Source organism: Triticum dicoccoides, chromosome 3B (assembly GCF_002162155.2).
Source record: "Triticum dicoccoides isolate Atlit2015 ecotype Zavitan chromosome 3B, WEW_v2.0, whole genome shotgun sequence".
NCBI lineage: Eukaryota > Viridiplantae > Streptophyta > Magnoliopsida > Poales > Poaceae > Triticum > Triticum dicoccoides.
This window is the reverse complement of record NC_041385.1, coordinates 31524424-31548536: the sequence shown is the minus strand read 5'-3', so window position 1 is coordinate 31548536 and position 24113 is coordinate 31524424.

Below are 24113 nucleotides of genomic sequence, written 5' to 3'. Positions count from 1 at the left end.
CCACATAGACGGTTGTGCGGCATCGTCACCGCCTTGACGGGGAGCTCACCAAGATTTGCGAGGAATGGTCGATAAACGACACCTCTGCCAATTCTAGCAGGGGCAAGGCCACCGCTAGGGCACCATGGCTGAGGGCGGTATTTGGCATTACGACCCTCTACATGGTGGAGGAGCAAGCGTACCGGCTCCTCTGGGAGCGCCAAGCGGCGGCCGGGCAAGGCTACCGCAGCGGCCCTTCACCCTACCGTTGTTGAAGGGACGATGACGATGACGACATTGACGACAGGGGTGGTGCGGCCCAGGCCAAGTGCACGAGGTCATCGTCTGCTATAATTTAGCCTCCTAGTTTTTTTCTATTTTAGTTAAATGGTCGAAATATTGTGTGTTTTATGTAAATTATGTCTAAACTATGCTGAAATATGTTGTTTTGATATAATTTATCTAGTTTATTCAAAATTGGTTTGAAATATATGCGGGCAGCTTTAGATAGCCGGCTCCCGCATCACTGTTCATGGACTGGTCGTCACCGGTCCGCAGACAGATACGGTGTCTGGTTTAGGGGTCAGTGTTGGAGATGCCCTATGTGGTTGCATAATAGTTAAAGTTTTATGTTGTTTCATCATCATTCATGCATCTCTGTATATGTCCGAACTCAATGTCAACTCAGTCTTTGTCCGAACTCCACGTCAACTTTCCCTACGCACCAATACAAGGTATTTCCATCTTGTTCTCTATTATTTTATGTGAAATTATACATCGTAGTGTAGCAACACAAGTGACAAATAAATATATTTTTTCCAGTAACCACCACGCGCAAGAAAAAAAGATGTCCCGTAATGTGCAATGCAAATAAATACACATAAAATCAAGGAACAACATTGGGATGATACTAGATGGAGAAGGTTGTCGATATGTATGTGATTGAGACGTCAAATTTACGTACTCCATGGCATGGTTCTAGATTATCGTGGATAATCAGGTGGTAATGGCGATGTATGTACGGCGGAGAGAGAGATGCCATTCCACTCGCCGGAGTATCGATTTTAAAAAGCATAGAGTGAAGATGGATGGACCGACGTCCTATAGTACGTAGTTTATGAATTCCAAAACGTGTGGACGCAGCACTCAACAAAAGATTCTTCATCACATGTGCCTCTTTATTTCCAATATTTCCATCCAAATCACATGAACATCATCATGTTAGTATATTGTGGTTGGGAATATTTAAATTCCTCCCAAACTATTCAACAGTAGATGATATAGTATTATAGAGGACTCAAAAAAGATTATAAATAGAACAAATAATTTTCAAAATTCCTGTCATTTCATGCAAAATATATGTTTTAGGTTTATTGTAAAGGAAAATTTTAAAATATGTTTCGGCCAAGATGAGTTGTAATGATGACAACACAATGATGATGATGGTTTTAAGTTTGACCTCACGAGAGAAGACACGCGTGATGAGTTTGATCACATGTTCACGCTTGAGGCTAAATTTCCACCCGTTAGTGGTGTGGGCATCAATAATCAGTCTATGTTAGCCCATCAATGGAGAAAACTAGATGCGCCCACACCCCCTTCAAGACGGTCTTGCTCTTGTACTTGAGCTTCGACGACATGGCGGAGGAGCGGTACGACCGAGGACGCGGGGACGAGACAAGACGACAACTGAGATTTGACGCACCTTTTCACCATGTTATTCTCTTCGACATGCAAGAGAACAATGCATTACTTTGCACCATAAGTATGTTAATCATTGAAAATCAATGTCCCTCCCGGGCGCTTGTAGAAGGAGAAAGTAATGACCACATGTTTTTGCAAATGTTGGTGAATAAAGCACCCCCCTACAGAAGTGTGCAATACTACTTACTAAAATTAGTGGGTATAACTCTTATTCACTAATGGCATGTCTGTGCATGACCACATCACAAGTCATGGCGATATATATTTGTGGGGGTATGTAGGAGAACTCACAAAAGTATTACCGGCCTTTCATTTTAGAGGCAGTGTTGGAGATGGTGACAAACGATGCCATAATCTCTCTCTACCAACTCCTCCCTTATCTCTCTCAACCCCTCCAGAACTTGGGCATAACATGTAGGGCTGTGTGTACGCACTTGAGAAGCAGAGATCCATGGCTTTTCACTTGGGAGCTCGGAACTTTGCTATTCTGTGTCCCCACCCAATACCGGAGCCACTGAGCCAAAGCCACCAACACATGCATGTTTAATAGATTTGTTTGTTAATATTGTTTTCGTTGACACAAAACATATATACACGGTTCTTTCATAAGTTGGCGCTTGTCATTTTGTGTCAGTCCATCATTATTTGTGGAAGTGGACTTTATACCATGTGGGTATCTACGATCCATTGTAACTGCCAGTATATTAGGTTAGCCAAAATCAACCTTGCAAAACCTCATCACTATCCAGTGGGCCCCAATGCTGAACTAATCTGTTCAACATATCTATGATAATTAAAATTATTGATGTTCACCTCATGTAAATATTTTTTGGTCACATAAGGGCATCTCCAACACTGTCCTGCAAACCAGACACCGTATCCGCCCGCAGACCGGTGAGGACCATGGACTCCAATGCGGGAGCCGTCCATCCAAAGATAGCTTTTATGGTCTCATTTCAAAGGGAATTTAATGAAAAAAAAACAAATTTGATGCAAATTTAAACAAATAGAACCATATTCATTGAAATTTGGATGATTTTACATCAAGCCGGATGATTTTCATCTAAACCAGACAACATTCATTACATTCTCGACATATTTCAACTAAAAGCCCTATTCTAACCTAGTCTAAATGATCGTCGACGCCCGTTTCCCAACACATGTCTTCCCTATGTCCGTCAGCAAGCTCACCGGATGGTTGTGAGCCCCGGGAAGCAAAGCTTCAGTGGGAGGTAAGGAATAGCCGCGGCTAATTGGCCGACGATGAACAGCCCGCCAAGCTTAGTTTCAACGGGAGGGGAAGTGTAGTGACCATCATGGGACTCGGCGTCCTCCCATGTTCTACTCTTCCTTGCTACCAGCAGTGCCCGTGGACGTGTCGACTTTGTCGTCATGGCGGTGGGGCATGGACGACGCGAAGCTAGCGACGTCATCAGTGCCATCATAGAATTCTGTCATCGCCTCATCGATCTCCATGAAGGTAGCTTCTTTCCTAGCAGCTGCAGGACGCGGTCCCGCCATTGCTCGCGGCGAATGTCACGGGCGGCATGGTACGACAGGAGCAACGCCTCATACTCGTCCATGTCTATGTCCACCACGATGCCCATGCCAACGATTTGCACCTACGCGCGACGGTGTTTGTCGAGGAGGCGGAGGGTGTACCTCTGGTCGGCGGCGCCAGTCGAAACGCGGCCTCCTGCTCTTTCACCACCATGTCGGTGTATTGTGCCCACGCGCTCGCCCACGGTGATGTTGTCGTGGACCGGTGAGGACGGTGGTGCTTCCTCGTCGTCGGCGTCTCCACCATTGGCCCGCGGAGAGCTAGTCCATCCGTGGGCCTGCTAGCCGGAGCAGGTCTCTTCAGCAACTGCATATGTTTAATGGATGGAGGTGGACTCGTTTGAATTTAATGCATGGAGGCGGACGGACGAGCTTTGTTTGAATTTAATGCATGGAGGCGGACGAACGAGTGTCGTTTGAATGCGCATCCCGCACGCGGATGAACGACTACCTCTAGTATATATAGATAGAAGAGATGGTCTTGGTCTTAGATAAAGAAGGCATGGATGGCATATGGTGAAGAGAACGAGGATGGCGTGGATCGCTGACGTGTCGCATTAATTTCAGACCCCCGCTGGTGGGCATCCCTAGTAGGTGACGCCTATCCGTTTCGTCCGCTTGTTTCAACGCATGCAGGGTCCAATGAGAGTTCACGTGTTGAATGCAACGCGGCGATGCTGTGATCAAAAAAATATGGGTGGGTCCTTCCAAAAGCCCAAAGCCCAAACCTTTATCCCCATCCCAACCCTGCTCTACTCCGTCCCCCGATTTCCACCGCCGCCGCCGCCGCCCTTCCCGCACCGGCCGGCCCTCTCCCCGTTCGAGTTCCACCCCTCCCCTCCTCCCCCCCGCACCGCACGAGCAGCCGTCGCCGACGCTCGTCGAGGGAACGCCGTGCCTGATCCGGCCTCCCCTGTTCCATATCGGCGACCGTCCTCTTCACCGCACGCAACCAACCCCCATCTCTCGGCGCGTCGCAGGCGGGAGCTTGCTGCTCAAGCGGCAATTGACGGCGGCAAGCCGGGAGCCGCCGATATAGATCTTGACCCCAAGGAGTGCCAAGTGGCTGACGAGTTGCAGGGCGTACACCCGGACCCGGACCCGGACCCGGACGGTGACGGCCATGCTCTCCCTTGGTGCCAGGCAGGTAGGTGCTTGTGTGCAACAGTTGCTGCTGTGAAGACCATAATCCTAATCAAAGTTTTTATCTCATGTTTTCTACTACGTATGTAGTTGTCTACTCTGAAATGTCAATGGCTGTTGAGTCTACCCGTGGCATTGCTGTGAGAGTTGAACTATTTTTGATACCTGACGGACACCGAGTGCTGATTGTGTAGAGAGAAAGATTGGAATTTCTTCACACCTTCCACAGTCTAGACAACTTGCTTATATGACTGACTAGATGTATAGTTAAATTGGATGGAAAGATTGCAGTTTGTGGTGGGCGGGCTGATGTTTTGCAGGAAGATGGCTTTTTGTTGAATTTGTGTGACCCCTTTGATTTGATATTTTCTTGATGTTTGGGTTTCAGTTTGGTTTGGCGCTTTCGCTGGCGATCGATATAACCCTGTCGTTGTTGTGTGTGCATTCGTTGCAGGCTGGAGCTGAAACGGAAGCTGATTCCCGTGTGCCAAGTAGCAGACTAGTGGAGGAGTTACAGGGCATACACGACGACCACCGAGGTATGCTCTCCTTGCTTCCCCTTGGTGCCAGGTAGGTGCTAGTGTGCAACAATTGCTCTTGTGAAGAGAATAAGGCTTCCTCTTGGTTTGGGTTCCAAGTACACACATATACCTACTTTGCCGGCCATGGGTGCTTGCTGTGTGCCTGCTGCAAGCATTTGTTTCTGCTTCGTTTACTCGCCGGGGCTATCTGTCACGTGAGTTCTTGTAATATCTGTAGCAGGGGAATGGAAATCCCTTGTAGTTGTGTAGGCTGAAACGTCAACGGCTGCCGAGTCTACCCGTGGCACTATCTGTTTTTCATACCTGACGGACACCCAGCGAGTATATGTGTATCCCCAGGTTGGAATTTCACCCTGTCGACAGTCTAGACAACCAATGCCTTATACCTGACTTACTACATCGATCTCTTGTTGAATGCGTAGGAGAGAAAGAGTGCAATTTACTATACCTGATTTTTTTATGCACGAACGAATATCCTGGATGTGTATTGTGTTGGCAGTGATATACTGGATGCGGACATGAATGACATGATGGACAGATTCATCGACCTACTTCATGAAACATAGCAATTCATCGACCTACTTCATGCTGGGAATGACAGACTGTAAACTGTTAAAAATGAATATAGCAATTATATTAAAAAATAACATCACTTTAATATTCATTATTTTTTTGTAGATAAAGGGCAAGCATTCTGGGAGGTTCACCAATTTATATTTGGTATTGGAATAACACCATATTTATTCATATATGTTTGGATAACCGATCTTGTTAGTTCAGAAGAAGACGATCACTTGAAATAACAGTCTTGTGATGTACAAAAATACTCTATGAAATGTACATTTTTTGGGTAAGTGGCATAGTTAGTTTTGTGCACATATTGCATTTACACTGCATAAAATACAGATCAACTTGTATAAATTTTAAAATACATTGAAATTTAGGCTCAGCAGAAAGATTGATTTTTCAGGAAAAGAAAATTACTTTAAATAAGATTTTGTTGGAAGAAAAAAACACTTGTTTCCTTTCTATGGCTGGATGCATGTAGCGGACTTGTTTTCTACTCTTCCGTGGAATATACAGACAATTTCTGGATATTACTGGAAGGCTCGAAGCAAGAGAGAAAGCTAGAAGTATAGATACCTGTCCTCTGCGTCCTTCACCACAGCGGCGTCCAAAGCTACGTTGTTAGCCACCTAACAGGAGGGCACGGTGCACCCATTTTAAATTCCGGCCGGCGGAATCAGCAGATCAACCAAGAAATATGGCACCAGCACAGAAAGAAAGAGTATACATGTTTCATCGGTCGGTTCTGTACCTGAATATTGGACGAGCCAGCTGAATAAAGTGGAGATTGGACGGGATGGTATTCCTCGTCCGCCAGATCAAACTCCTCCTGGACGCCGGGGCCTTCCGCCAGCATGAGCAGGGCCACTGCTGCTTCCTCTTCGGCGCTCTGCCTAGGACTCATTGGATTTTTACGATGGCCGGGAAGGTGGACGGCGGTGAAGCAGGGTTGCTTGGATTCATCTCTGCCGTGGTGTAGTGCGACGAGAGGAGAGACACGGCAGGACAAAAATGTGTGAGAGGGATTATGGGAATCTGAATGGAACGATGGGGGAGTAGATTATTTATCGTGGTGTGTATACAGCACTAGATATGTAGATCAGGCTGTCATTATTAGAAAAGATTGGCAGCGTTTCACTAAATTGATTGTGGTATTTCAAGAAAATTCAGGGATTTTGAAATCATATCTAATAATGAATTAAGAGGTTCTAAATTACAATTAAAGTATAAGACTATGCCTTTTTTGCTTGTGCAAATAAAGGAAAGAAATATATGCCCAGTTGGTGTCGCCTAGCTAATTGCCTATGTATCCACTCTCTTAGCTGGAACAATCTTGCCTATGTTCACACTCAAGTCTATCCCCCAATGATTTATTTTGAGATAAATTGTTGCCTTTATAACCAAGCCTTATATTTCAAAGCTTCCCTACTTTTTTATAGAATTTGTATTTCCAGCATTCCAGTGCTCTTGAAACAATGGGCTGATTGTTTTGGGGGTTTTGCCCATTCTACATTTGCCCATAAATGTAACCTTTAAAAAGAAGCCGACCTACACAAGAACGTATGCCTAAGTTTTCTGAAAAATAGGCCTACTGGGAAATTTAAATTCCATTTGGAAAATAAATTAGGAGTTTTAAATTTCAAATGAGTTGACTAATGGTTGAAATTTTATTGGAGCTACTATAACATGTCGTCTTGAGATCCATTTGAGAAAGGAAAACATTTGAAAATGACAAGCCGGTCAAAGTTTCGGCCGGTCGCCTCGCTCGCCAACATGCCTGCTTGCTCGTGCACGTGACCACGTCGTTCTTGCCCCACGCAAAATGCTTTCTCTATTGCCTTATCTCCTCGCAATGCAGCGCAGCCACTCATTGTCCAGCTCCGAACTCCCAGCAATGGTTAGCCCATCACGGCAATCTCCGCCAACGAGCGAATCCCAGATGTGTTGCTCGTGCGGATCCTGCCTACCCACGGCTGCAGCGCTCACTTGGCTCCTCCCTCTCCCATGGAAACAGCGGTATCGCGCGCGCTGCAATTGGGGCAGCAGAGGCCATGGGTAGTTTTTGTCGGGCAGTGTGGCTAGCACTGCTGCTGGGTGATCAAGACCATGCTACAAATGGTTATTTTTTTGCTGGAACCGGCTGGGAAAACGCTGCTACCGGCGGTGGAGATGGCGGTCTCTGGTGCTGCAAGCGATGATTTTTTTTTTTCGGAACTGGCCGGCGAAAGAGTTGCATGCACACATGAGGAGTACTACTAGAACTGGACGACGATACATGTCCTTTTGCTACAAGCGGTTCTATGTTTTGCTACAACCCGCAAAACATTTTCTGGATCCAGTTACATTCTTAGAACTAAAAGGAAGTCACAAAGTGATTAGCTACTAGCCAATGACTCACAAAGAAAAGAAGCATCGAACACAAAACTTCAAGAGAGTCATAGCTTAAACACTAACTCAAGAAAATTAACGTCGCCCACGCTAGGATGAAATAGTTCACACCAAAAAGATAGTGATTTTGTAGGTGTGTGTGTGGGTGGGTTGATGGGGGCAGGGAGTTGCTCAGTGACCAACACCAGCTTGGAAGATGCCAGTGACTCAGGTGAGGATGGGCAACAGTTTCGCCTTTGGTTTATGATTATTTTTTTGGCCCTACCCTAGTTGGAGAATGGCCGGAGGCGAGATATCCGAAATTTGGCCGAAATTTAATTTTCTTAACCGACATTTACGAGGGCCATGCGAGATGGGCTGACAGTGGTCTATGGGCCTCATGCCATAGACGGTGCTCATTCTTGTGTCTAGGGCCCATTTATGGCGCTAGACCCGGTGCTTGCTTGCAGCCTCTTCGCCTGCAAGTTTTTCAACAACTCATCGCGAACCTTGACATGTTCCGAGCACATGGTGGAGCCGGATTGTGCTGGCTTGCCACAATTCCAGTTACGAGCATTGCACCGCCGCTCTGCTGGCATTATCAAGGGCTCAGCTTTAACCTCTAGTTCTTCAACTTCTGCCTCCGGCCATTCTCCAACACTTTCCCCGTCTGGCTCTTCATCAGTACCGCCATATCAAAGCAGAAGTGCACACTCATTTATACTCCCAAAACACCACATGTTTGTAGTGCAAAGTAAATACATACAAAACATATAATCATATGCTGTTGCTAGCAAAGTAAATACATACAAAACATATAATCATATGTTGTTCCTGGCATGGTGTTTCTCCATGTCGCTGGCAAGCTCAGGGCCAGCAAGCCCAAGCTCCGTCCACCGCTTCGCATGCACCTGCTTGTCAGGAGTCGGCCGACAGGTGGCGGGCACATAGGCGGTTAGGTAGAGGTTGTCGGGGCACGTGTCAATCCACCGTCTGGAAGAACAACTTTATTGACATTCGTCCACACGCGTGTCGCAGTAACAAAAGGTAGCCACCATTATGTTTCTCGTGGAAACACAAATTTGCTTCTGCGAGAAGCACAACCTGTGTCTCTGCAAGAAGCACATATTTACTTCCACGAGAAGCACAACCAATGGTTCCGTCAGAAGCACAGTTTGTGCTTCCATGAGAAGCACAACTGTGCTTCAACTGTGCTTCTTGAAAGGGAAAAGCAAAACCTATGCTTGTATGAGAAACATAGTGATTCCGCGAGAAGCACAACATGTCTTTCCCTAAACAAAAACACAACATGTGCTTTCAGAAAAAACTGAAAACCACAACCGTGCTTTCGGGCTCCCTTCTTTTCTTTTGGTTTTCTTGGTATTCTTTTTTTACACGGTTTTTGTTTTTGGAACTTTTTGGTATTCGTTTCTTCCTATTTTGAGATTTTCTTTTCTGGTTTATGGGATTTTCACGAAAAAAAGTTCATTGAAACATATTAACATGAGATTTAGTTTCGACCATGCAGACGCGAAATATGCAATGCTGAAAATGATTTGGTATAAACACATGGTTCCAAAGATAAAACGTTTTGAATAAACGAATCTGCCAAAAAAAAGGGGAAAACTCTCAGGTTGTGACAAGTGGCACATGCAATGCATCCACTTGTCAGCACCTTAAGAGATGGGGAATGACCTTTGAAAAGGGTGACCCTTATCGAGTGATTTCGTATTTTGTAATGATATTAAAAACATACTTTTTTCACAGATATTACAAGCAATTGTATTAAAATCTAATGTTATTGGGCCACATTGGGACGACCCATATAGGGGGAGTATCAGGCCCGATCCTAGGGGTGTGCAACCTGTGCCCCCGCACAGGGCCCCCAAGTTTTAGGGCCTCAAAATTTGTATGCGTTAGTATTAGTTTCATTAGAGATAGGATGATGGGCCTCATGTTCTGTCGTCGCTCTGGCCTGCTGTCCCGATCGCGACCCTCTTCTCTCCGCTTCTCACGCCTCTCATCTCATCAGCTGCGTCCTAGCGATCAATCGACATCGACGGATCAAGATTCACTCAGGAAAAAAATAGCGATCGAAGCGTCTCTTCTCTCCCTTCGTTTCTTCGTGCAGGTCGAGCACACGACATGGCGTGCCGCACACTATGCGGACGTGGCCAATTGTGCGAGTTAGAGAGATCTTATAGCTATGATGATAGGCAGCGACAATTTGCTGCAGAGGTACATCAAGTGTACATACCTGGAACACCACGCCGCATGCGTTCCCGTACGGCCCGTGGGTGCGAAGGTTGGTGACGAAGTTGAGCGACCTGATGACGACGTTGCCGTTGAAGTGGCTGTAGTGGCCTTCCACACTCGTCAGGTATTCGTCCCGCTGCAGACGAAACTGCATGCACACGCGAAACAAGTGGCTTGTGAACTCATCCACAACATGCACACACGGAGACTAATGATTAGTTAGGCAACTAATACAATGGCGGTGGACTACCCGTTGTTAGTTAGAGTAATTGGCACCGTGGTCATGCCGCCTTTCCATCCCCTGAGTGAGCCGTCCCCTGGATATATCGTCCCCGGAGCTCGGTCTCCTCCCGGTCTTTCCGCATGTACGTTACGCGAATGGCGTGAACGGCGCGGTAGTGGCGGACGGCGACCTGGACAATGCGTGTCACCTCGCCACCATGCCTATCCTTTCTGGCGTTGCCGCCGCCGCCGCAAGGGCCCATCCTCACAACCTCTCCGGCCTGCATCTCATCTCACACCAGAAACATGCAATCATCAATCAACCAACATAGCTAGCTAGCGAGACAGATCGAATCGGAGATCTCTTGCCACTGCGGACAGATTCGTCCACCTCGCGCAACTTGCCAGGCCTCCCTCAATCCACCTTCTTGTCCAACTCTCTTCTGGCTCCGCGGGCTCCTGCTCCTGTGACCTATCCTGCCATTCGCCACAACCGCGATCCACATCTGCGGCCATCGTCTTCTCCAACTATTGCTCCGTCGCCGTCGCCCAGCCCCAAGCACCCAAAGTCCTAAGTCGCACGCGCACCCCGCACGCGGATGAACGACCCCCTCTAGTATATATAGATAGAAGAGATGGTCTTGCTCTTAGATAAAGAAGGCATGGATGGCATGACGAAGAGAACAAGGATGGCGTGGAACGCTGACGTGGCGCATTAATTCCAGACCCCTGCTGGACAGCCGCCGGTGGGCATCCCTAGTAGGTGACGCCTATCCGTTTCGTTCGCTTGTTTCCAGCTAAGGGAATTACTACGTGTTCATGGTGGCACACGCTTCTAACAACTTAAGAACCAATGATGTATCAACTTCCTTTCCTCTGTTTCTACAAAACCTTCCAAGTGAGTTATCTATTTATTCTGGTTTCTCGGAGGATGATGTAAAACAAAGATTGTTCTGGATTTTTTTTCATTTATTATGTATATATGTTTCTAATAATGTTCAAGCCTTCTTTGATGTTGATGTTGATGTTGATGGGCATCAGCAGTCTCTTTTTCTCTTATATGCTTGCTGGCGTTTACATGGGGGCATTGATTGATCTGCTAACATACACATGGACGATGATCTTCAACAAGTCCTCCCTTTAGATCATCATAAACCTTGATAGATACACAGATTGATACATTTGGTCCGATCGCATCTGTCAATGACATACCATACCAACTTGGCATGGCGCACAACAATTCTCATCGACCTTTTACATACATACATTTTTTTCGGCCAAAAAAGAGCATATACCAGGTAAATCACAAAGAACAACTAATTTGCCATCACACAGGCAATGGCAAGTACCAGTATTGCCTTGCACAACAATTTCTTGGAGATTTCATTTCAAACTCCATGGATGGACTTGTGCCCAAAAGATTGTGATGCATACAAACAACGGCACAAATACCAAAAGGTCAAGGCCCTCTACGAGTCCTTAGATTACTACTGTATATACAACGCCCGATCACTCCACGCCCAAAACAAAACAAGACGTTCAGTCCCAAGACTAAAGAAAACCAAACAAAAGAGCTAAAACAGGACACTGCTCTAACCAAGTAAATGAAGGCTAACGTTCCATGCAACAAGAAACAGGACACTGCTCTAGTGCCTGAAGCTCATTCCTCCTGCTCCTCTGTTGCGGCTGCAGGCAGTCGTGCAGCCCGGCGCTCATGAGGTTGTTGTCGCTGCGGAAGAAGACGTTGCCCACCAGCTTGCTGCTCTTCTCATCCTCACGCACCTGCTTGAATCCTGGCAACAACCGAGACAATGAGACCACGATGAAGGGGGAACATACCCAAGCTGGTGGCGTACATAAACCAGCTATTGACAAGATCCTGGCCCAGTTCTTTTCACCGGTTCTCTCGTAATCTTGAGAAACAGAATCGACCCTCCACACAGCTTCTCCCAGAATGTTGAGACCATATTTTTTTACAGTCCTGGATGTTTACATTCTAACTATCTAGGATTGTCAAAAAAAATAAGGGTTCAAGATTCTGGGAGAAGCTGCGGGAAGGCCTGATTCTCAAGATTCTACGAGAATCGACCAGAAGAACTGGGCCCGGGACCAAAATAAAGCAAGGATCCCTGAAACTACATACTAAAACAGTAAAGATGTGACAAACTAACTAGACATGCTGAGGTGTGAAGTCGCAGTCCGATGATTCATGAGCAGATTAATTTTTGATCGCTCATACTTGTGTATGAATACAACAACTCAAACCAAAATAAAGCAAGAGTTGTTTCCTCACAAAACAAGCAAGAGTTGACTAATGGTTGAAATTTTATTGGAGCTACTATAACATGTCGTCTTGAGATCCATTTGAGAAAGGAAAACATTTGAAAATGACAAGCCGGTCGAAGTTTCGGCCGGTCGCCTCGCTCGCCAACATGCCTGCTTGCTCGTGCACGTGACCACGTCGTTCTTGCCCCACGCAAAATGCTTTCTCTATTGCCTTATCTCCTCGCAATGCAGCGCAGCCACTCATTGTCCAGCTCCGAACACCCAGCAATGGTTAGCTCATCACGGCAATCTCCGCCAACGAGCGAATCCCGGATGTGTTGCTCGTGCGGATCCTGCCTACCCACGGCTGCAGCGCTCACTTGGCTCCTCCCTCTCCCATGGAAAGAGCGGTACCGTGCACGCTGCAATTGGGGCAGCAGAGGCCATGGGTAGTTTTTGTCAGGCAGTGTGGCTAGCACTGCTGCTGGGTGATCAAGACCATGCTACAAATGGTTAGTTTTTTTGCTGGAACCGGCTGGGAAAACGCTGGTACCGGCGGTGGAGATGGCGGTCTCTGGTGCTGCAAGCGATGAATTTTTTTGTCGGAACTGGCCGGCGAATGAGTTGCATGCACACATGAGCAGTACTGCTAGAACTGGACGACGATACATGTCCTTTTGCTACAAGCGGTTCTATGTTTTGCTACAACCCGCAAAACATTTTCTGGATCCAGTTACATTCTTAGAACTAAAAGGAAGTCACAAAGTGATTAGCTACTAGCCAATGACTCACAAAGAAAAGAAGCATCGAACACAAAACTTCAAGAGAGTCATAGCTTAAACACTAACTCAAGAAAATTAACGTCGCCCACGCTAGGATGAAATAGTTCACACCAAATAGATAGTGCTTTTGTAGGTGTGTGTGTGGGTGGGTTGATGGGGGCAGGGAGTTGCTCAGTGACCAACACCAGCTTGGAAGATGCCAGTGACTCAGGTGAGGATGGGCAAAAGTTTCGCCTTTGGTTTATGATTATTTTTTTGGCCCTACCCTAGATGGCCGAAATTTGGCTATTTCACAATTTTCAGAAATATCTTAGACGGAAGGAAAACCAAAATTTGAATTTTGGAACAAAATAGGACTGGAAATTTCCCAATTTTTTTAAATCAAACGGAACAAAAGTTAACGTTCCTATGTAACCCACACAAATTAGTCCAAGACTTACAGTCCACAAACCATCACACATTAGCTGAAAGTTTAGACAACCAAGTACAACCAACAATCTCTCAATTTGATTTTCTTGGCCGACAACAACATTACCTGGCCGAGGCAAGATATCCGAAATTTGGCCGAAATTTAATTTTCTTAACCGACATTTACGAGGGCCATGCGAGATGGGCTGACAGCGGTCTATGGGCCTCATGCCATAGACGGTGCTCATTCTTGTGTCTAGGGCCCATTTATGGCGCTAGACCCGGTGCTTGCTTGCAGCCTCTTCGCCTGCAAGTTTTTCAACAACTCATCGCGAACCTTGACATGTTCCGAGCACATGGTGGAGCCGGATTGTGCTGGCTTGCCACAATTCCAGTTACGAGCATTGCACCGCCGCTCTGCTGGCATTATCAAGGGCTCAGCTTTAACCTCTAGTTCTTCAACTTCTGCATCCGGCCATTCTCCAACACTTTCCCCGTCTGGCTCTTCATCAGTACTGCCATATCAAAGCAGAAGTGCACACTCATTTATACTCCCAAAACACCACATGTTTGTAGTGCAAAGTAAATACATACAAAACATATAATCATATGCTGTTGCTAGCAAAGTAAATACATACAAAACATATAATCATATGTTGTTCCTGGCATGGTGTTTCTCCATGTCGCTGGCAAGCTCAGGGCCAGCAAGCCCAAGCTCCGTCCACCGCTTTGCATGCACCTGCTTGTCAGGAGTCGGCCGACAGGTGGCGGGTGCATAGGCGGTTAGGTAGAGGTTGTCGGGGCACGTGTCAATCCACCGTCTGGAAGAACAACTTTATTGACATTCGTCCACACGCGTGTCGCAGTAACAAAAGGTAGCTACCATTATGTTTCTCGTGGAAACACAAATTTGCTTCTGCGAGAAGCACAACCTGTGTCTCTGCAAGAAGCACATATTTACTTCCACGAGAAGCACAACCAATGGTTCCGTCAGAAGCACAGTTTGTGCTTCCATGAGAAGCACAACTGTGCTTCAACTGTGCTTCTTGAAAGGGAAAAGCAAAACCTATGCTTGTATGAGAAACATAGTGATTCCGCGAGAAGCACAACATGTCTTTCCCTAAAAAAAACACAACATGTGCTTTCAGAAAAAACTGAAAACGACAACCGTGCTTTCGGGCTCCCTTTTTTTCTTTTGGTTTTCTTGGTATTCTTTTTTTACACGGTTTTTGTTTTTGGAACTTTTTGGTATTCGTTTCTTCCTATTTTGAGATTTTCTTTTCTTGTTTATGGGATTTTCACGAAAAAAAGTTCATTGAAACATATTAACATGAGATTTAGTTTCGACCATGCAGACGCGAAATATGCAATACTGAAAATGATTTGGTATAAACACATGGTTCCAAAGATAAAACGTTTTGAATAAACGAATCTGCCAAAAAAAGGAGAAAACTCTCAGGTTGTGACAAGTGGCACATGCAATGCATCCACTTGTCAGCACCTTAAGAGATGGGGAATGACCTTTGAAAAGGGTGACCCTTATCGAGTGATTTCGTATTTTCTAATGATATTAAAAACATACTTTTTTCACAGATATTACAAGCAATTGTAATAAAATCTAATGTTATTGGGCCACATTGGGACGACCCATATAGGGGGAGTATCAGGCCCGGTCCCAGCGGTGTGCAACCTGTGCCCCCGCACAGGGCCCCCAAGTTTTAGGGCCTCAAAATTTGTATGCGTTAGTATTAGTTTCATTAGCGATAGGATGATGGGCCTCATGTTCTGTCGTCGCTCTGGCCTGCTGTCCCGATCGCGACCCTCTTCTCTCCGCTTCTCACGCCTCTCATCTCATCAGCTGCGTCCTAGCGATCAATCGACATCGACGGATCAAGATTCACTCAGGAAAAAAAATAGCGATCGAAGCGTCTCTTCTCTCCCTTCGTTTCTTTGTGCAGGTCGAGCACACGACATGGCCTGCCGCACACTGTGCGGACGTGGCCAATTGTGCGAGTTAGAGAGATCTGATAGCTATGATGATAGTCAGCGACAATTTGCTGCAGAGGTACATCAAGTGTACATACCTGGAACACCACGCCGCACGCGTTCCCGTACGGCCCGTGGGTGCGAAGGTTGGTGACGAAGTTGAGCGACCTGATGACGACGTTGCCGTTGAAGTGGCTGTAGTGGCCTTCCACACTCGTCAGGTATTCGTCCCGCTGCAGACGAAACTGCATGCACACGCGAAACAAGTGGCTTGTGAACTCATCCACAACATGCACACACGGAGACTAATGATTAGTTAGGCAACTAATACAATGGCGGTGGACTACCCGTTGTTAGTTAGAGTAATTGGCACCGTGGTCATGCCGCCTTTCCATCCCCTGAGTGAGCCGTCCCCTAGATATATCGTCCCCAGAGCTCGGTCTCCTCCCGGTCTTTCCGCATGTATGTTACGCGAATGGCGTGAACGGCGCGGCAGTGGCGGACGGCGACCTGGACAATGCGTGTCACCTCGCCCACCATGCCTATCGTTTCTGGCGTTGCCGCCGCCGCCTCAAGGGCCCATCCTCACAACCTCTCCGGCCTGCATCTCATCTCACACCAGAAACATGCAATCATCAATCAACCAACATAGCTAGCTAGCGAGACAGATCGAATCGGAGATCTCTTGCCACTGCGGACGGATTCGTCCACCTCGCGCAACTTGCCAGGCCTCCCTCAATCCACCTTCTTGTCCAACTCTCTTCTGGCTCCGCGGGCTCCTGCTCCTGTGACCTATCCTGCCATTCGCCACAACCGCGATCCACCTCTGCGGCCATCGTCTTCTCCAACTATTGCTCCGTCGCCGTCGCCCAGCCCCAAGCGCCCAAAGTCCTAAGTCGCACGCGCACCCCGCACGCGGATGAACGACCCCCTCTAGTATATATAGATAGAAGAGATGGTCTTGCTCTTAGATAAAGAAGGCATGGATGGCATGGCGAAGAGAACGAGGATGGCGTGGAACGCTGACGTGGCGCATTAATTCCAGACCCCTGCTGGACAGCCGCCGGTGGGCATCCCTAGTAGGTGACGCCTATCCGTTTCGTTCGCTTGTTTCCAGCTAAGGGAATTACTACGTGTTCATGGTGGCACACGCTTCTAACAACTTAAGAACCAATGATGTATCAACTTCCTTTCCTCTGTTTCTACAAAACCTTCCAAGTGAGTTATCTATTTATTCTGGTTTCTGGGAGGATGATGTAAAACAAAGATTGTTCTGGATTTTTTTTCATTTATTATGTATATATGTTTCTAATAATGTTCAAGCCTTCTTTGATGTTGATGTTGATGTTGATGGGCATCAGCAGTCTCTTTTTCTCTTATATGCTTGCTGGCGTTTACATGGGGGCATTGATTGATCTGCTAACATACACATGGACGATGATCTTCAACAAGTCCTCCCTTTAGATCATCATAAACCTTGATAGATAGACAGATCGATACATTTGGTCTGATCGCATTTGTCAATGACATACCATACCAACTTGGCATGGCGCACAACAATTCTCATCGACCTTTTACATACATACATTTTTTCGGCCAAAAAAGAGCATATACCAGGTAAATCACAAAGAACAACTAGTTTGCCATCACACAGGCAATGGCACGTACCAGTATTGCCTTGCACAACAATTTCTTGGAGATTTCATTTCAAACTCCATGGATGGACTTGTGCCCAAAAGATTGTGATGCATACAAACAACGGCACAAATACCAAAAGGTCAAGGCCCTCTACGAGTCCTTAGATTACTACTGTATATACAACGCCCGATCACTCCACGCCCAAAACAAAACAAGACGTTCAGTCCCAAGACTAAAGAAAACCAAACAAAAGAGCTAAAACAGGACACTGCTCTAACCAAGTAAATGAAGGCTAACGTTCCATGCAACAAGAAACAGGACACTGCTCTAGTGCCTGAAGCTCATTCCTCCTGCTCCTCTGTTGCGACTGCAGGCGGTCGTGCAGCCCGGCGCTCATGAGGTTGTTGTCGCTGCGGAAGAAGACGTTGCCCACCAGCTTGCTGCTCTTCTCAGCCTCACGCACCTGCTTGAATCCTGGCAACAACCGAGACAATGAGACCACGATGAAGGGGGAACATACCCAAGCTGGTGGCGTACATAAACCAGCTATTGAAAAGATCCTGGCCCAGTTCTTTTCACCGATTCTCTCATAATCTTGAGAAACAGAATCGACCCTCCACACAGCTTCTCCCAGAATGTTGAGACCATATTTTTTTACAGTCCTGGATGTTTACATTCTAACTATCTAGGATTGTCAAAAAAAATAAGGGTTCAAGATTCTGGGAGAAGCTGCGGGAAGGCCTGATTCTCAAGATTCTACGAGAATCGACCAGAAGAACTGGACCAGGGACCAAAATAAAGCAAGGATCCCTGAAACTACATACTAAAACAGTAAAGATGTGACAAACTAACTAGACATGCTGAGGTGTGAAGTCGCAGTCCGATGATACATGAGCAGATTAATTTTTGATCGCTCATACTTGTGTATGAATACAACAACTCAAACCAAAATAAAGCAAGAGTTGTTTCCTCACAAAACAAGCAAGAGTTGACTAATGGTTGAAATTTTATTGGAGCTACTATAACATGTCGTCTTGAGATCCATTTGAGAAAGGAAAACATTTGAAAATGACAAGCCGGTCGAAGTTTCGGCCGGTCGCCTCGCTCGCCAACATGCCTGCTTGCTCGTGCACGTGACCACGTCGTTCTTGCCCCACGCAAAATGCTTTCTCTATTGCCTTATCTCCTCGCAATGCAGCGCAGCCACTCATTGTCCAGCTCCGAACTCCCAGCAATGGTTAGCCCATCACGGCAATCTCCGCCAACGAGCGAATCCCGGATGTGTTGCTCGTGCGGATCCTGCCTACCCACGGCTGCGGCGCTCACTTGGCTCCTCCCTCTCCCATGGAAACAGCGGTACCGCGCGCGCTGCAATTGGGGCAGCAGAGGCCATGGGTAGTTTTTGTCAGGCAGTGTGGCTAGCACTGCTGCTGGGTGATCAAGACCATGCTACAAATGGTTAGTTTTTTTGCTGGAACCGGCTGGGAAAACGCTGCTACCGGCGGTGGAGATGGCGGTCTCTGGTGCTGCAAGCGATGAATTTTTTTGTCGGAACTGGCCGGCGAAAGAGTTGCATGCACACATGAGCAGTACTGCTAGAACTGGACGACGATACATGTCCTTTTGCTACAAGCGGTTCTATGTTTTGCTACAACCCGCAAAACATTTTCTGGATCCAATTACATTCTTAGAACTAAAAGGAAGTCACAAAGTGATTAGCTACTAGCCAATGACTCACAAAGAAAAGAAGCATCGAACACAAAACTTCAAGAGAGTCATAGCTTAAACACTAACTCAAGAAAATTAACGTCGCCCACGCTAGGATGAAATAGTTCACACCAAATAGATAGTGCTTTTGTAGGTGTGTGTGTGGGTGGGTTGATGGGGGCAGGGAGTTGCTCAGTGACCAACACCGGCTTGGAAGATGCCAGTGACTCAGGTGAGGATGGGCAAAAGTTTCGCCTTTGGTTTATGATTATTTTTTTGGCCCTACCCTAGATGGCCGAAATTTGGCTATTTCACAATTTTCAGAAATATCTTAGACGGAAGGAAAACCAAAATTTGAATTTTGGAACAAAATAGGACAGGAAATTTCCCATTTTTTTTAAATCAAGCGGAACAAAAGTTAACGTTCCTATGTAACCCACACAAATTAGTCCAAGACTTACAGTCCACAAACCATCACACATTAGCTGAAAGTTTAGACAACCAAGTACAACCAACAATCTTTCAATTTGATTTTCTTGGCCGACAACGACATTACCTGGCCGAGGCGAGATATCCGAAATTTGGCCGAAATTTAATTTTCTTAACCGACATTTACGAGGGCCATGCGAGATGGGCTGACAGCGGTCTATGGGCCTCATGCCATAGACGGTGCTCATTCTTGTGTCTAGGGCCCATTTATGGCGCTAGACCCGGTGCTTGCTTGCAGCATCTTCGCCTGCAAGTTTTTCAACAACTCATCGCGAACCTTGACATGTTCCGAGCACATGGTGGAGCCGGATTGTGCTGGCTTGCCACAATTCCAGTTACGAGCATTGCACCGCCGCTCTGCTGGCATTATCAAGGGCTCAGCTTTAGCCTCTAGTTCTTCAACTTCTGCCTCCGGCCATTCTCCAACACTTTCCCCGTCTGGCTCTTCATCAGTACTGCCATATCAAAGCAGAAGTGCACACTCATTTATACTCCCAAAACACCACATGTTTGTAGTGCAAAGTAAATACATACAAAACATATAATCATATGCTGTTGCTAGCAAAGTAAATACATACAAAACATATAATCATATGCTGTTCCTGGCATGGTGTTTCTCCATGTCGCTGGCAAGCTCAGGGCCAGCAAGCCCAAGCTCCGTCCACCGCTTTGCATGCACCTGCTTGTCAGGAGTCGGCCGACAGGTGGCGGGTGCATAGGCGGTTAGGTAGAGCTTGTCGGGGCACGTGTCAATCCACCGTCTGGAAGAACAACTTTATTGACATTCGTCCACACGCGTGTCACAGTAACAAAAGGTAGCTACCATTATGTTTCTCGTGGAAACACAAATTTGCTTCTGCGAGAAGCACAACCTGTGTCTCCGCAAGAAGCACATATTTACTTCCACGAGAAGCACAACCAATGGTTCCGTCAGAAGCACAGTTTGTGCTTCCATGAGAAGCACAACTGTGCTTCAACTGTGCTTCTTGAAAGGGAAAAGCAAAACCTATGCTTGTATGAGAAACATAGTGATTCCGCGAGAAGCACAACATGTCTTTCCCTAAAAAAACACAACATGTGCTTTCAGAAAAAACTGAAAACGACAACCGTGCTTTCGGGCTCCCTTTTTTTCTTTTGGTTTTCTTGGTATTCTTTTTTTACACGGTTTTTGTTTTTGGAACTTTTTGGTATTCGTTTCTTCCTATTTTGAGATTTTCTTTTCTTGTTTATGGGATTTTCACGAAAAAAAGTTCATTGAAACATATTAACATGAGATTTAGTTTCGACCATGCAGACGCTTAATATGCAATGCTGAAAATGATTTGGTATAAACACATGGTTCCAAAGATAAAACATTTTTAATAAACGAATCTGCCAAAAAAAAGGAGAAAACTCTCAGGTTGTGACAAGTGGCACATGCAATCCATCCACTTGTCAGCACCTTAAGAGATGGGGAATGACCTTTGAAAAGGGTGACCCTTATCGAGTGATTTCGTATTTTCTAATGATATTAAAAACATACTTTTTTCACAGATATTACAAGCAATTGTATTAAAATCTAATGTTATTAGGCCACATTGGGACGACCCATATAGGGGGAGTATCAGGCCCGGTCCTAGGGGTGTGCAACCTGTGCCCCCGCACAGGGCCCCCAAGTTTTAGGGCCTCAAAATTTGTATGCGTTAGTATTAGTTTCATTAGCGATAGGATGATGGGCCTCATGTTCTGTCGTCGCTCTGGCCTGCTGTCCCGATCGCGACCCTCTTCTCTCCGCTTCTCACGCCTCTCATCTCATCAGCTGCGTCCTAGCGATCAATCGACATCGACGGATCAAGATTCACTCAGGAAAAAAAATAGCGATCGAAGCGTCTCTTCTCTCCCTTCGTTTCTTTGTGCAGGTCGAGCACACGACATGGCCTGCTGCACACTGTGCGGACGTGGCCAATTGTGCGAGTTAGAGAGATCTTATAGCTATGATGATAGGCAGCGACAATTTGCTGCAGAGGTACATCAAGTGTACATACCTGGAACACCACGCCGCACGCGTTCCCGTACGGCCCGTGGGTGCGAAGGTTGGTGACGAAGTTGAGCGACCTGATGACGACGTTGCCGTTGAAGTGGCTGTAGTGGCCTTCCACACTCGTCAGGTATTCGTCCCGCTGCAGACGAAACTGCATGCACACGCGAAACAAGTGGCTTGTGAACTCATCCACAACATGCACACACGGAGACTAATGATTAGTTAGGCAACTAATACAATGGCGGTGGACTACCCGTTGTTAGTTAGAGTAATTGGCACCGTGGTCATGCCGCCTTTCCATCCCCTGAGTGAGCCGTCCCCTGGATATATCGTCCCCAGAGCTCGGTCTCCTCCCGGTCTTTCCGCATGTACGTTACGCGAATAGCGTGAACGGCGCGGCAGTGGCGGACGGCGACCTGGACAATGCGTGTCACCTCGCCCACCATGCCTATCCTTTCTGGCGTTGCCGCCGCCGCCTCAAGGGCCCATCCTCACAACCTCTCCGGCCTGCATCTCATCTCACACCAGAAACATGCAATCATCAATCAACCAACATAGCTAGCTAGCGAGACAGATCGAATCGGAGATCTCTTGCCACTGCGGACGGATTCGTCCACCTCGCGCAACTTGCCAGGCCTCCCTCAATCCACCTTCTTGTCCAACTCTCTTCTGGCTCCGCGGGCTCCTGCTCCTGTGACCTATCCTGCCATTCGCCACAACCGCGATCCACCTCTGCTGCCATCGTCTTCTCCAACTATTGCTCCGTCGCCATCGCCCAGCCCCAAGCGCCCAAAGTCCTAAGTCGCACGCGCACCCCGCACGCGGATGAACGACCCCCTCTAGTATATATAGATAGAAGAGATGGTCTTGCTCTTAGATAAAGAAGGCATGGATGGCATGGCAAAGAGAACGAGGATGGCGTGGAACGCTGACGTGGCGCATTAATTCCAGACCCCTGCTGGACAGCCGCCGGTGGGCATCCCTAGTAGGTGACGCCTATCCGTTTCGTTCGCTTGTTTCCAGCTAAGGGAATTACTACGTGTTCATGGTGGCACACGCTTCTAACAACTTAAGAACCAATGATGTATTAACTTCCTTTCCTCTGTTTCCACAAAACCTTCCAAGTGAGTTATCTATTTATTCTGGTTTCTGGGAGGATGATGTAAAACAAAGATTGTTCTGGATTTTTTTTTCATTTATTATGTATATATGTTTCTAATAATGTTCAAGCCTTCTTTGATGTTGATGTTGATGTTGATGGGCATCAGCAGTCTCTTTTTCTCTTATATGCTTGCTGGCGTTTACATGGGGGCATTGATTGATCTGCTAACATACACATGGACGATGATCCTCAACAAGTCCTCCCTTTAGATCATCATAAACCTTGATAGATAGACAGATTGATACATTTGTTCCGATCGCATCTGTCAATGACATATCATACCAACTTGGCATGGCGCACAACAATTCTCATCGACCTTTTACATACATACATTTTTTTCGGCCAAAAAAGAGCATATACCAGGTAAATCACAAAGAACAACTAGTTTGCCATCACACAGGCAATGTCAAGTACCAGTATTGCCTTGCACAACAATTTCTTGGAGATTTCATTTCAAACTCCATGGATGGACTTGTGCCCAAAAGATTGTGATGCATACAAACAACGGCAGAAATACCAAAAGGTCAAGGCCCTCTACGAGTCCTTAGATTACTACTGTATATACAACGCCCGATCACTCCACGCCCAAAACAAAACAAGACGTTCAGTCCCAAGACTAAAGAAAACCAAACAAAAGAGCTAAAACAGGACACTGCTCTAACCAAGTAAATGAAGGCTAACGTTCCATGCAACAAGAAACAGGACACTGCTCTAGTGCCTGAAGCTCATTCCTCCTGCTCCTCTGTTGCGGCTGCAGGCGGTCGTGCACCCCAGCGCTCATGAGGTTGTTGTCGCTGCGGAAGAAGACGTTGCCCACCAGCTTGCTGCTCTTCTCATCCTCACGCACCTGCTTGAATCCTGGCAACAACCGAGACAATGAGACCACGATGAAGGGGGAACATACCCAAGCTGGTGGCGTACATAAACCAGCTATTGACAAGATCCTGGCCCAGTTCTTTTCACCGGTTCTCTCATAATCTTGAGAAACAGAATCGACCCTCCACACAGCTTCTCCCAGAATGTTGAGACCATATTTTTTTACAGTCCTGGATGTTTACATTCTAACTATCTAGGATTGTCAAAAAAAATAAGGGTTCAAGATTCTGGGAGAAGCTGCGGGAAGGCCTGATTCTCAAGATTCTACGAGAATCGACCAGAAGAACTGGGCCAGGGACCAAAATAAAGCAAGGATCCCTGAAACTACATACTAAAACAGTAAAGATGTGACAAACTAACTAGACATGCTGAGGTGTGAAGTCGCAGTCCGATGATACATGAGCAGATTAATTTTTGATCGCTCATACTTGTGTATGAAT